The sequence below is a fragment of the Psammomys obesus genome, unplaced genomic scaffold (assembly GCF_907164565.1).
Source record: "Psammomys obesus unplaced genomic scaffold, mPsaObe1.curated_primary_1811, whole genome shotgun sequence".
NCBI classification, from domain to species: domain Eukaryota; kingdom Metazoa; phylum Chordata; class Mammalia; order Rodentia; family Muridae; genus Psammomys; species Psammomys obesus.
The window spans coordinates 1647755-1661236 of NW_026596040.1; the positions used below are offsets into that span (position 1 = coordinate 1647755).

The 13482-nt window shown below is 37.8% G+C and overlaps 1 protein-coding gene across 4 annotated transcripts in view; it reads right to left on the reverse strand.

Annotated features, from left to right (window-relative positions):
* Nucleotides 1–13482, reverse strand: part of Nr3c1 (nuclear receptor subfamily 3 group C member 1) — an 89766-nt gene that overhangs the window by 53054 nt on the left and 23230 nt on the right. The window lies entirely within an intron of this gene.

Here is a 13482-nt window from a genome sequence, read left to right on the forward strand (position 1 = left end):
TAACAAAGGTCTAGGAATTTAATAATGGCAGAAAGACACACACGGTATATACTCACCTATAAGTGGATATTAGCCATATAATATAGGATAAACATACTAAAATCTATAGTCCTTAAAGAAGCTAAACAACAAGGATAACTCTAAGGAAGAGGCTTAATCCTCATTCAGGAGGGCAAACAGGATAGACATCAGAAGTAGGAGAAGACAGAGAATAGGACAGGAGCCTTCCATAAGGGGCCTCTGAAAGACCTGGATACCCATCAGGGTATCGAAGCAGATGCTGACACTCATAGCTAAACTTTGGGCAGAGTGCAGGGAGTCTTACGGAAGAAGGGGGAGATAGAAAGATCTGGAGGGGACAGGAGCTCCACAGGGAGACCAACAGGGCCAAAAATATGGACTCTGGGGGTCCTGTAGAAACTGATGAATCAACCAAGGACCATGCATGGAGAGGACCTAAACCCCCTGCTCAGATGTAGGTCATGGGCAGTTCAGTCTCTATGTGGGTTCCCTAGTAAGGGAAGCAGGGGCTGTCTCTGACATGGACTCAGTGGCCAGCACTTTGATCACCTCCCCTGGTGAGGTGGCCTAACCACGCCACAGAGAAAGAGGATCCAGACAGTTTTGATGAGACCTGGTAGTCTAGGGAAGATAGTAGGGGAGGAGGACCTCCCCTATCAGTAGACTAAGGAAGGACATATGGGAGGAAGAGTAGGGAAGGGAGGAACCAGGAGGAGATGAGGGAGGGGGCGACAGCCAGTATACAAAGTTAATAAAATGTAATAAATAATAATAATAAAGAAAAAAATAAAAATAATTTAATAATTGATTTCATAATATTAATCTGTTACAGAAAACATTTCAAGCCCATTACCACTGGTTCTCTATTCTCAGGTGAGTAGAATGACAAGAAAGAGAAAAAAGGAACACAGACTTCCTCTTTTAAGGGAACAAGCATCCTGTCAATGTGTGGACTTCCTAATTGGAAGCTAGTAGTCTATCACACTGCACTGAACTAGCTAGTCCTATGACTCCCCAGCTGTAGAACTGTCAGACAGAGACAGTTTACTCCAGACAGATCAGGTGCCTCTGACAGATAAAGATGATGTCACAGGCCAAGAAGGATATGTCCTATGGTCATGTAACATATCTTATGTCTGTAACTTTCTTACTATTTGTTACACTGCTTTCCAGTATTTTACATAAGCATGTGTGTTACCTAAACTTCATATAGTGCAGTGATGACAGAATACACCCAGAAAAGGCCCTTCTTGTCCCCACTTCCTGTCTGTGCCTTGGTACTGCATTACACTATACGGTAGACAGCTGCGAAGGAATCCCAGGGCCAGTCATCAGAACATGACTCTATCCTTGATGACCACAGCTGTCTTGCCAAGACTGATACTTTGAAATTTTATCATAGTGAACTCAGAACTTCATGAAACAGCAAAACTGAGCTATCCCAGATGTATTTTATTGGTTTACAAAAGAATGCCAAGAGACTTGTTCTTTCCTAATTAGAATTTATCATGTTCTCAATTAGAGAAAAGTGACTTTCATTCATACTTTAGAAATCCTAACTTTTATTGTTTCTTTGTTTTTCATCAACATGTTCTTTAAGTCACACACAAAAGAGAGCATGGTTGTCACAGATCTTAGTTTCTGGTCAGTCTTAGAACACTGTGAGAGCTTTCTGGAAGCTGATCTCCTAGCCTCTGCTTTGGGAAGTCCTATCTAGTGAGGAATTCTGAGTTGGTGACTAGCTGTGGGATCCACTTTGCACTCACGATAGTCTTTCACACACTTAGAGGTGACAGAACATATACTTTATATGCTAAGTACTTGGGGACAGACTACCAAAATAATTTCTATTTGTTGTGTTTGTCAGAATCACTTCAAGTCAAGTCAAGCTCAACACCTTAATTTATTTCCTTACATTGTCAACTCCTGTGTACAAATTTAGAGGTCTAACAACTAGTCTTTTTATAATAATTTATATCATCACCTATGCTAATTATGCTATTTTTAATAAACAAGACATTAGCATATGAATTGACAACTGCTAATCTAAAATTTGACTTACATTTCATACAACTCTCCCTCTTGAGGGAACGTAAGTTTTATAACCCAAGAAATCTGCAAATGCTGGACAGAAAGCAGAAATAAAAAGCTCACTAAAATACACTATATCCTTTATTTTCATATTTTAACACTAAGCAGAAAAAAACCAAACATGTAAAATCCAGTGTCTTTCATGTGCATCTAGAAACTGTATTAGTTTGGAGTTACTGAAATGCATACTATCCATGTTGCTTTAATTTGTTAATAATGCAACCTGGTCTTTTAGAATTTCACTGCATGGAACAAAGTGTTTTAAAAGTAAAAGAGCTCTAAGATAAATTACTGTATTACATCATGTTTAATATCCTATTGTAAAAAACAAATACTTTTTTAGATTTTAGGTTTCAGATATTTGGAAATTTCAATGTACAAAATTCCAGTCTCCATTCTACCAGTAAACATTTATATATGACCTTACTTCCTATTCCTTTAAATAAATCTACAGTGATCTTAGAAAATTAATAAGTCAATAATTTGGTTTCATGAAACTGCTCAAGTATAGAGTTTCCTGAGTTGCAAAATAATTGATAGAATATTCAGGAAGACCGTATCTTTTGACTAGTTTTTCGACAACAACAATCTATGCAGACTCCTTTTCCATCTTGGGAGTGATACCCAGCTGGTGTAGGTGGTTGAAGTGGTTCGTCAGCCCTAACCTCAGCTTTGGGTGTGGTTTGTCTTTGAAAGCAAACATGAAGTATTTTCCTTTTTTCCTATGTTAAAATAAGAAAATAATTTTTAAAGATAGCTGTTTATCACATACACAAAAAAGATGGGAAAACCCTCATTTCTTTTTTAATGGCATGCATTTTGTTGCTCATAAGCATCTTTCTTTTTTTAATTAAACTTTTTTATTTTTTATATTAGTTACAGTTTATTAACTTTGTATCCCAGCTGTATCTCCCTCCCTCATTCCCTTCCAATCCCACACTCCTTCCCTCATCTCCTCCCTGCTCTTCTCTAAGTCCACTGATAGGGGAGGTGCTTCTCCCCTTCCATCTTGACCCTAACTTATCAGGTCTCTTCAGGACTGGCTGCAATGTCCTTCTCTGTGGCCTAGCAAGGCTGCTCCTCCCTGGGGGTAGGGGGGTAGGGACAGAGGTAAAAGAGCCAGCCATTGAGTTCATGTCAGAAACAGTCTGTGTTCCCCTTACTCGGGTACCCACTTGGATATTGAGCTGCCATGGGCTACATCTGAGCAGGGGTTCTAGGTTATATCCATGAATGTTCCTTGGTTGAAGAAATAGTTTCAGGAAAGACCCCTGTGCCCAGATATATTTGGTCCTTGTGGAGCTCCTGTCCTTTCCAGGTCATACTAACTCCCCCTTCTTTCATATGATTCATCATTTCTTAAATATCATGTAACCCCCCACAAATTAGTGCTAGGCAGTTAAGTGAATATAACAAATAAGTCAGAGAAGTTCCCAAATATGACCCCAAGTACATTCAACAAGGTGAAAGGTAATTAGATTTCAGAAATTCTATTTAAATATTAAATCTGCCTTTAAAAAACTTCTCATGGCTCAATGGCTAAGAGCACTGTCTGATCTTCCAAAGGACCCGGGTTCAATTCCCAGCAACCACACGGCAGCTCACAACTGTCTGTAACCCCAATTCCAAGGGATATGACATCTTCACAGCAATGCACATAAAATAAAATTAAATTATTTTTTAAAACTTCTCATTTTCATGTAAGAGGAGTTCAGATTCAATGAAATTATTAATAACTTCTAAGACATTCCTAAATACTTTAGCTTTACAAGGTCTTGTAAGGCACTTAATAAATTAGTGCGATTGTGCCTTCCCTCCCATATTTAAAAGAAACGGAAATGAACAAGTTAAAAAACGTTTTCCAAACCCTGACTGTAAGTCACAAGCTTCATGCTGCCTGGAGCCAGCTGGCATTGAGCCCATTTACAGTAGGCTGTTTACTCCCTGTCTACCAATCATCGCAGAGAAAGAATGCTTACAGGCACAGTCGGAATGCTTTCCAGAATAGACTAACAGAGAAAAAAAGGCTTAAGAGCTTTATTAAACTTTATAGGTATTATTTTGAATAGTCCAAAATCTTTGAATCCACCTTTTATAACCCAGCATTTTAAAGTGGTCCTCAATAAGCAAACTTAAAATGAACTCATTAGTGGAATGGCTGTGTTTTCTACATTTTAAGTACATGTTAACTATAATTTTTAAAGACTACAACATCAACCTTTAAGTCGATAGTACTTAGAGTATTTATCATAAACACAACAGTAAGAAACAGAAGAGCAGAGGATGTAGAAAACAGAAATGCTCCCACTATCAAGAAAGAAGGTAAAAAAAACAACTGCGTGAGCTGGGTCAGCACCTCAAAGCTACACTGACTGGCATTAAGCCCTTGGAGAGCCTCTCTTATCCCTCACTGTCTAGTTTTGTTCAGAGGGAAACAGGTGATAAAAACTCTTTCTCCATTCTAGTATATCCCAAGTTTGTCTTCTCAAGGTTACATACTGTTTTTGGTATTGGCAGATATGGAAAACTTTAAAATATATCTTGACTCAGTATTTAGTGAATGTTAAAATGAGTGACAGGCAGGGGGTTATGTCTCAGATATTTCATAGTTTAATCCTAGAGTCAAATCAACAAATATGAACAAATTACACTTAAAGGATATCAGGAATCAAACTAATTTTTAAGCCGTATGTATGCAGTGAAAAGATGATGAACCACAGAAATGATAGATACCATAAACATGCTCTGTAGAACAAGGAAGAAGCTTCTAACGCCTCCAAAGCATCAAGAGCTCCTAATGGAGATAGACAGAAAGCACTACTCTGTAATATTTGGCTTTTCTAGCTTCTTCCTTATATATATATTTTTTTTCAGTCAAATTTTCCAGTAGATTGGAATTTACACACCTCTTACTGTACTATAAACAAACCATTCCACGTTGTTGTACATAAGCAGTTATATTTAATAACCAAGCTCAAAAGGCAAAACAAATTACTTTACCAGCAATAGAGGCTGTTGGTTTTTAATTTTTGAGCCCCTCGGAGCTAGCTGAGCACATTTTTTTTTCCTTAATTACCCTTGGTAATTTGGTGGTTCAGGCTCCTGCAGTACTTTTATCACAGTGTTCCCTTTTTTTGCTTTTATTTTTGTGTTCTTTCTACTAATGACTTGTTTCTTTCAAAAAGAGATCACACACAAATATGGTCTGTTTATTACTAAATTATAGTAAACTATTTTTTAAACTATTTGTTTTCTGAAAAAGCTTATAGCTAATTAACATATTTAGGTTAATTTTTCATCCTTCCTCCCCCCCGCCCCTGTTTTCCTCATCCCTTTTCTTTCCCTTACCACTCCTGCCCCCGTGGATGGACTTCAAAGCTGTACATGCTAGGCAAGCTTGCTCTACCACTGAGCTAACCCCAGCCTAGTCCCCTTACGAGTGTAAAAATAAATATACACCTAAAGTGCTAAGATTAATTGTAACACATAGTGCATAGGCTATTTCTAAATTATCACTAGTGTGACCAGTAGGTAAATAAATAAAATAGTGCTTCCAATAGTTAGTAACTGACCAGGTATAACACTCATGACCCTGGGGATGCTGTAATTAACAAACACTGAAAAACTACTTTCATGGCAAGACTGGAGAGACGGCTCAGTGGGGTCCAGAGGACCAGGGTTTGCTCCCAGCGCCCATTTAGCAGCATTAAACTGTCTGTCGCTCTAGCACTGGAGGATCCAATCCTCCCCTGGCCTCCTCAGGAATCAAGTCTGCAAGAGTGCACAGACACACATGCAGGCAAAATAGCCAAACACATTAAAAAATAAAATGAAAATTAAAAAAATTAAAAATACTACTACAATAGCAGTACTGCTTGCTCAGATCCAAAGGACTACAGAGGCATCAATTATTCACTAAATGAGTTGAAAGTTTTCTATCCATAATGTATTATTTGTGTATTTGCTACAGGAGAGCAAAGTGGTTTCTCTACACTGATGTTACATACTTGAATTTGCACAAAGGAAAGTGAAAATTGACTCAGTGAATATAATAATTACAACAGTAATTCTACATCTTAAGACACATTTTAGCTTCTACTTTTCAATTTTACACAATAAAAACTAGCTTTGATAGTTGAATGAAAGAATATATACTCTGTATAAAATTGAGTATCACCGCATGAAAAGCTAAAATATGATAAATTTGAAAGATAAGTATTTTACTCAATAAGTGAAAAACTCTAAACAGTTTTAGATGAATTCCATAATCCTCAAGTTTAGCTGAATTACTGAAAGGCAACTTAACCTCATCTCCTAACCTACAAATGGGGAATGCCATGCTCTCATTCTTCTATCACCACCTCCACTTTTTTCCTTTTTTAGTTTTGCAGAATACCACCTCTAAAATAGCATTTCTAACACTCAACAGAGCAGAAAAACTCTGTGCTAATATCTTAGTTATCTTCACAGGAAAATATATACTTTTACAGTCCTATTATAACGTAACCCTCTCTTTTAAGTAGTACAGCTACCAGAAGTTTCTAAGGCAGTCTTAGGCCTCTCTCATTTTCTCCAAATCCTCAGTTTCTGTTGACAGTTAAGACTTCAAAACTGACTCTAGACTCTTGGTTAACAGTGGACTAAAAGCCCCAAGATGCATAACAGAAAATAGCAGTTGCTGTGTTGACCATACACCTGACCAAGCTGAATGAGTAATGCTGTGCTCTGCAGACAGCTGAGTGTCTTCCTGTTCAGGCTGCTGTGTTACTAACCATGCTTACCTGGGTCCGTGTCACTTGCTAGTAGCACCACCATTCCCATTCATCATCTCAGTAAATGAATTTTGCTTAAATTTTGTTCTTTCTCTTCATTAATCCTCTGACACAATTTTATTTTCTGTGTACGGATGTTTTGCTTGTATGTGTGTCTGTATACTACATAAGTGCCTAGTGCCCACAAAGTCTAGAAGAAGGCATCGGGACCAATATGAGCTGCTATGTGAGTGCTAGAAATTGAACCCTCTGGAAGAGCAGACAATGCTCTTAACCACTGAGTCATCTCTCCAGCCCTGGCAGACACTTTTAATAGACATACTAAAACACACTATATAGAATACTCTCTACCAGAGGCGACCCTTCCCCCCTTAATCCCATCTAGTGGGACTCCTGACAGCTGCATTAGTAGACAGGTCAGAAGAGGACGGACACCATCTGTATTACAAGTGAGTACTACAACACTATATAACGCAGGTTCTAAAACCAGCATACAGAATCTATACCATCTTTAAACTAAAGTAACAGTCCAATAGAAAAACAAAGCAAAATGCCATTTACAGTTGCAAAGAAAAAAAAAAGGAATAAATGTAACCAATGAAGTTAAATATGTAGACACTGGAAACCATAAAGCACTGAGGACAGAAATCAAAGACACCGTCTTTACTGTGTATGTTCATGAATGGTGTGAAATCAATGAATATTTAGGGCAATCAACAAAAATTCTAATGCTATAGTCATAGAAAACAAAACAAAATAAAAATCCCAAAATTCATACAGAGAAAAAAATGCACACCTAAATCAATACTAAGAAACCAAGTTAGAAGCTTTCTGATTGAATTCTGCACTGCAAAGACACAGTAAACAATATGGCACTGAGATAAAAACAGAAACAGACTGACAAAATAGAATGGAATACCTAGAAAAAAACCAAACTTTTGACAATAGCAACAAAAGGATATATGAATAAGACCTGGGAAAACCTGGTTTCCATATGCCAAAAAAAATTCTTTTTTAGCTGTATCCTTACAAGGTACATAAAAGTCAACTTAAAATAGGATAAAAGACCTAGGATCAGAAACCATTACCTCATAAAGAATATAAAGGAAAAGTCTTTGACATTAGTCTTTGTAGTTATTGCTTGAATACAGCATCAAATGTTCATATTACAAAAGGAAAACTATATAAATATAACTCTGTTAAACTTAAGTTTATTTATAATACAGGGGTGAATATAAAAAAAATAAAAATTAGCCCATAAACTAGCAAAAAATATTTGCAAACTACATGTATGTATGATAATACTTATAAAACTTTAATCAACATAATCTCTAATAGTATAAGTATTTGTCCTTCTACCCACAGATAAGTGTAGTCTTCACCCCTAAAGATACTTTTCTCTGCAACAAACAGAAACCACTGCAGAAAACGACAACCAATTAAAATGCAGAGCTGTTGAGCCCAGTCCTAATGGATACATCTGTAAAACACTCCTGCACGTAAGGCCCAGGGAACACTGTGGAAAAGGGGGCAAAAAGACTCTAAGAGCCAGGGAATCACAGTTTGCTATGAGATTGTCTCTTAGGAATGTCAGAATCAACACCCACAACATTTCACCAGCATGTCTGCCTGAACATGGGCTGGACAATGGACATGCCAAAGTGGACAGGGAAAAAGCCTATGAGGCCTCAACCCTACACAAAGTACATGCAACCGAGGAAAGCTGGGAATGGGAGAGGTGGTCTTCCTGGGGGGAAAGCACACAAGTCTGCTGTCCAGTGCCAAGTGATTAGTCCTGGAAACATGCAAGTAACATTATATAAAGCAAACAGACTATATTAGGAAAATATATGTATATATGTATACATATACAGTAACAATAAAAAAAAAAAGAGGCCATGAATTTGAAGTAAAGTTGGGAGGGGTTTGGAAGGAAGAAAGGGAAGGGGAGAAATATAATTATAATCTTCAGAAAGAAAAATCTTGACAACGCAACAGCAGAACAAACAGCCCAGTTTTAAGGAGCAAAGAAATACTGGTTCTCTTGTCCTCCAAAGGACATAATTCTCTTAAGAAGCAAGAGGACCGCTCAGTTTGAAATCAGCCTAGGCTATCGAGTGAGACCCAGTCTCAAAATGGGGATGAAGGGAAGAAGAGAAGAGAGGAGAAGACAGAAAAGGAAAATAGAACAAAACAGACTTAGATACTGCCTTACACCCTAAGGATGGGTGCTACAAATCAGATAGGCGATAGGCAAATACTGGTGACCATGTAGGCAAAAGGAGCCCTTAGCAGGTCAGGGTGTAGATCAGCTTAGCCATAAGTAAAGACAGTATGGAGGTTCCTAAAATTACAAATAGTACTTCTATAAAGTCCAGCAGTAACTTGTGGGCAAAGGAATTAACCTCTTGTAAAGATGTCTGCACTGCCATCCTCACGGCTACATTACACAGACAAGATGTGAAAACAAGTGCCTGTTACCTGATAAACGGGTAAGGAACAAGTGCCACTCACTCCCAGACTACCATTCACCACAACAAAGATGCTGTTGATGGCCACATCATAGGTGGACCAACAATACATTATGCAAAGCAAAATACGCAGATGCAGAAGTTAACGCTTTGCAGGATCACATGATATAAAAAAAAATGAAGTTTCAAATATATATATAAGTGGGTAAGGGCAATGGAGAGGTGGCCAAAGAATGCAAAATAATATGCGGAAAGACCAAGTTAAGACTTTGTACACAACATAAAATCTATGTTAAGATTTATTTATTAGATTTTTGTTTAATGTAGATTTTATTGCTACTGACATAATATGAAATGTAAGGTGGCAGAAAGTAACCATTTTATTTCCTATGAATATTGTAACTGTGTTATAAACCTCAAAAACACACAATAAAATGTATTTGGAATAAATCCACGGCAGTCTCTGAGGCTTTTGTTTGTTTGTTTCTCAGGACTAAACTAAGCATCTTATGCATGCTAAGAAAGCCTTCTACTATTGGTTAATATTGGTAAGCCCTTAACACTTTTTTTTTTTTTAATTTGGCTTTGTTTTGTTTTTGGAGACATAATTTCTCTGGAGTGCTGGGATTAAAGGCATGTGTCACCACACCAGGCTTTATTTAAATTTTTTTTTTTTAAGAGAAAGTAGCTATTTAGCCTAGGCTGTGCCTGCCTTTTCTATATAGCTCAGGCAGGCTTTGAATTAGTGAGTTTTCTGTTTCAAGCCACAAGGCCAGACTTAAGTCTCTGATTTGCTGGCCAGCTCACTAAATGTTTTGTTGCCACATAAGAGTAACACTTTTAATAAGATAATAAAGAAATATCAATTTTTAATCACTCAGATGTCAAAATGGTGCCTATAATATTTAGCGAAAGCAGAGCAATCCATCTATGCATGTTCTGAGGCCCTCTGGTACCTTCTTAGGGAAATTCACAAAGACAGCAGTAGTTACAAGTGAGGTAACACATGGCCTGTGCTCATCTGTCTCCAGCTGAAAGCCACTGCTGAGGGGACCTGAAAATGTTAATCCTGAACTCTGGTAAAAACAGAAACAATGCAAAAACAAGCAGTCTTAAAGCAACACATCTTACAAAGGGAACAGGGATGAAGTAAAAAAATCCCCAAGTTAAAAGGCAATTCTTGATGACTCCCTTTGCTTGGCAGTGAACTGTGGTTACTGTTTAACACAGGACGTTTAACTCAGAAGTAGTTTAGCTCTATTTTCCTATGTGCAGACTTTTTCTTTTTTGATTGTAGGACTAATCTGATTTTCCTTAGTGAAGGAGGCACCACTGAATTAAGACAGCTTCGGCAACACAGGAACCTGCTTCCTTCAGTTAAATCCCTCATCTGGAGGACAGCATAAGCTAGACAGCTCTACATTTTAAGAGTCACAAAAGGAAAAGAAATAAAAAAATAAAATTTCTGGAAGCTTCCTACAACTTCTTTTCTAGGAAATGAAGACTCGTGCTTTAGTCTGAAAGAAATTCTCTACTTCACACAATGCAGTTTTCCAGCCATTTGTGACTGGTGGGGAATACCCCATCCTAAAGTCCTAACTATAACAGATTTACAGTGTTCCTACTTATATTGCTTCAATATATTTCCACATTTCACAATTTTCACGCTTTACAGTAAACAAACAGTTCACTGAAAGCATAAGTACTAACCCCGTGCTGCTGAGCCAAGTAGCTGTGAGTGTTGTGTCACTGTGCCCAGGCAGAACCCAGGCATTCATCTTATCATTAGTCTCAATACTTCAGAGTTTAAATACTCCTCAAAACAATCAAAGATTCTGGGCAAAAGGTAGTTTTCTCAAGACTTTCTGTGCTATCATTGTAGTTCCTAATGGTTCCTCAGATCAACCTGTAAAACACTACAAGTAAATGCTCAAATATCACTGCAAAATGATGGCACTACTATCACACATCATGATGTATGTCAGTTAGTATAAGAAATTTCCAGATATTCTGTGAAAAAATATAGAGAGATAGATATATTAGAAAGGGCATTTTGATTGGATTTAAAATTAAAATTTTAAATTTGATTGGATTTAAAATCACCTCCGAGCCTACTTGTTGGGGCATGTGTATGAGGGCATTTCCGGAGTTTAAACTGAAGGGGGAAGGCTGAATGTCAGTGGTACCCTTCCAAGGGCGGCCAGTCACCCTGTGCTCTGGCCACTGCGCAGCCCCTGCCAGGGCAGACCTCTCCTTCTTTAAGTGGCCCCTGCCAGGACAGACCTCTCCTTCTTTAAGTGGCCCCTGCCAGGGCAGACCTCTCCTTCTTTAAGTGGCCCCTGTCAGGTATGTGGTCACAACTGCCGGAAAAAGAGTTAACAGAGAAAACTGGTATCAAGAAATGGTGCTACTGTGGGGCATGGTGGCATGTACCTTTAATTCCAGCACTCAGGGAAGCAGAGGCAGGCAGATTTCTGTGAGTTCCAGGATGGCCTGGTCTATAAAGTAAGTCTAGGACAGCCAAAGCTACACAGAGAAAAACTGTCCTGGAAAAGAAAGAAAGAAAGAAAGAAAGAAAGAAAGGAAGAAAAAAAGAAATGGCACTATTGTTAGGATAATCCTGCTCATGTGAATTAGAGACCTTTGGAACCGGTCTGTGAGATAATGTGGAAAGTTTAGAGCTGTAATCTAAAAACGACCCTGGAATGCTCTAAACAGAGCTTATTGGATCACACTTGTGGGAGTTTAGAACAGGATGCTCAAGATGGCGAGCAGAAGTCCTTTGGTTTTCAGAGGGGAGGGAGCATGGACTCTGGAGAAGTGGGCCACAGAAGAGTCATGCTGCATTCTGGCAAAGAGCTTTACTCTGCCAGCATCTTGAGCACTGAAATGGGGCAGAATTTTGAAATAATGGACTAATTTGTTCGACAAAGAAGCTTTTAAAATAGCATAATGTTCAGGCCATGATCAAACAGTGGGGCAGTGGAGAAACAGGAGGAAAAACTTTGAATTCTAGAACTGTAACATTCCAGGATACCACGTGGGACACAGTAAAAAAAGCACCAAGAGGAAAGTTTAGAGCTATGAGGGTCATAGATTTAGTATACAGACATGACTAATAGTTTAATAATACATCACAAAGTCTCCCAAACAACTCAAAATCAATTAAGTAAAAACACAAGATGATTATATCAATATAAGAGATAGAACCTAGGAGAATAATCCAAAGCATAAAGGAAACAAAGATTGAGTCTTGGGGCTGGAGAGATGTTCAGTGGTTAAGAATGCACACTGTTCTTGCAGAGGAACTGAGTTTGATGTCCAGCACTGATGTTGGACAGCTCAAAACCGCCTATAACTCCAGCTTCAGGAGAATTTGATTCCTGCACTTATGTCCACATGCACACAAAAGAACACACACACACACACACACACACACACACAGACACACTTTTTAAAATAATGAAATAATTAAGATTTAGAGCTCTGATTAAAAAAAAAAAGAGAGAATCCCTGACATCCTTAAGCCAACTTCTCCGAAAGAAACTTAAAAATATAGAGACAAAAATGAAAATGTAACAACAAATACCAGTGAAAGTCAGTGTTATTAGAAAATGTTTTGGAAAATTACATGCCAATAGATTAAAAATACCTAAAGAAATGGTCAATTTTCTAGATATAGTTAACAAAATAGAGCCAAGAAGATATAAAAGTATAAATAGAGCAATAATAAACAGTGAAATCAGAGTAGCAACAAATCTCCTAAGAAAGAAAAGCTTGAGCCTCCTTGGATTGTTCTGCTAAAATTTACCAGGCATCTATAGAGGAAACAAATGTCAGTAATTCTCAAAACTATTCTATAAATGAATCCGCTAACTTTTTTCAAACCTCATTCCATGAAGCTCGTGTTACTCTGAAAACAAACTAATCAAGCAGAACAAAAACCCTGTAGACTGTACTTTTTCTGAACCTCCTACAAAAACCCTCAATTCAATACTTGCAAAGTGAATTCAACAACACATTAAAATTATCAAGTACCATGATCAATGTGATTTCATTCCACGAGTGTGAGGATTATTTCACACACACACACACACACACACACACACACACACACACACACACAC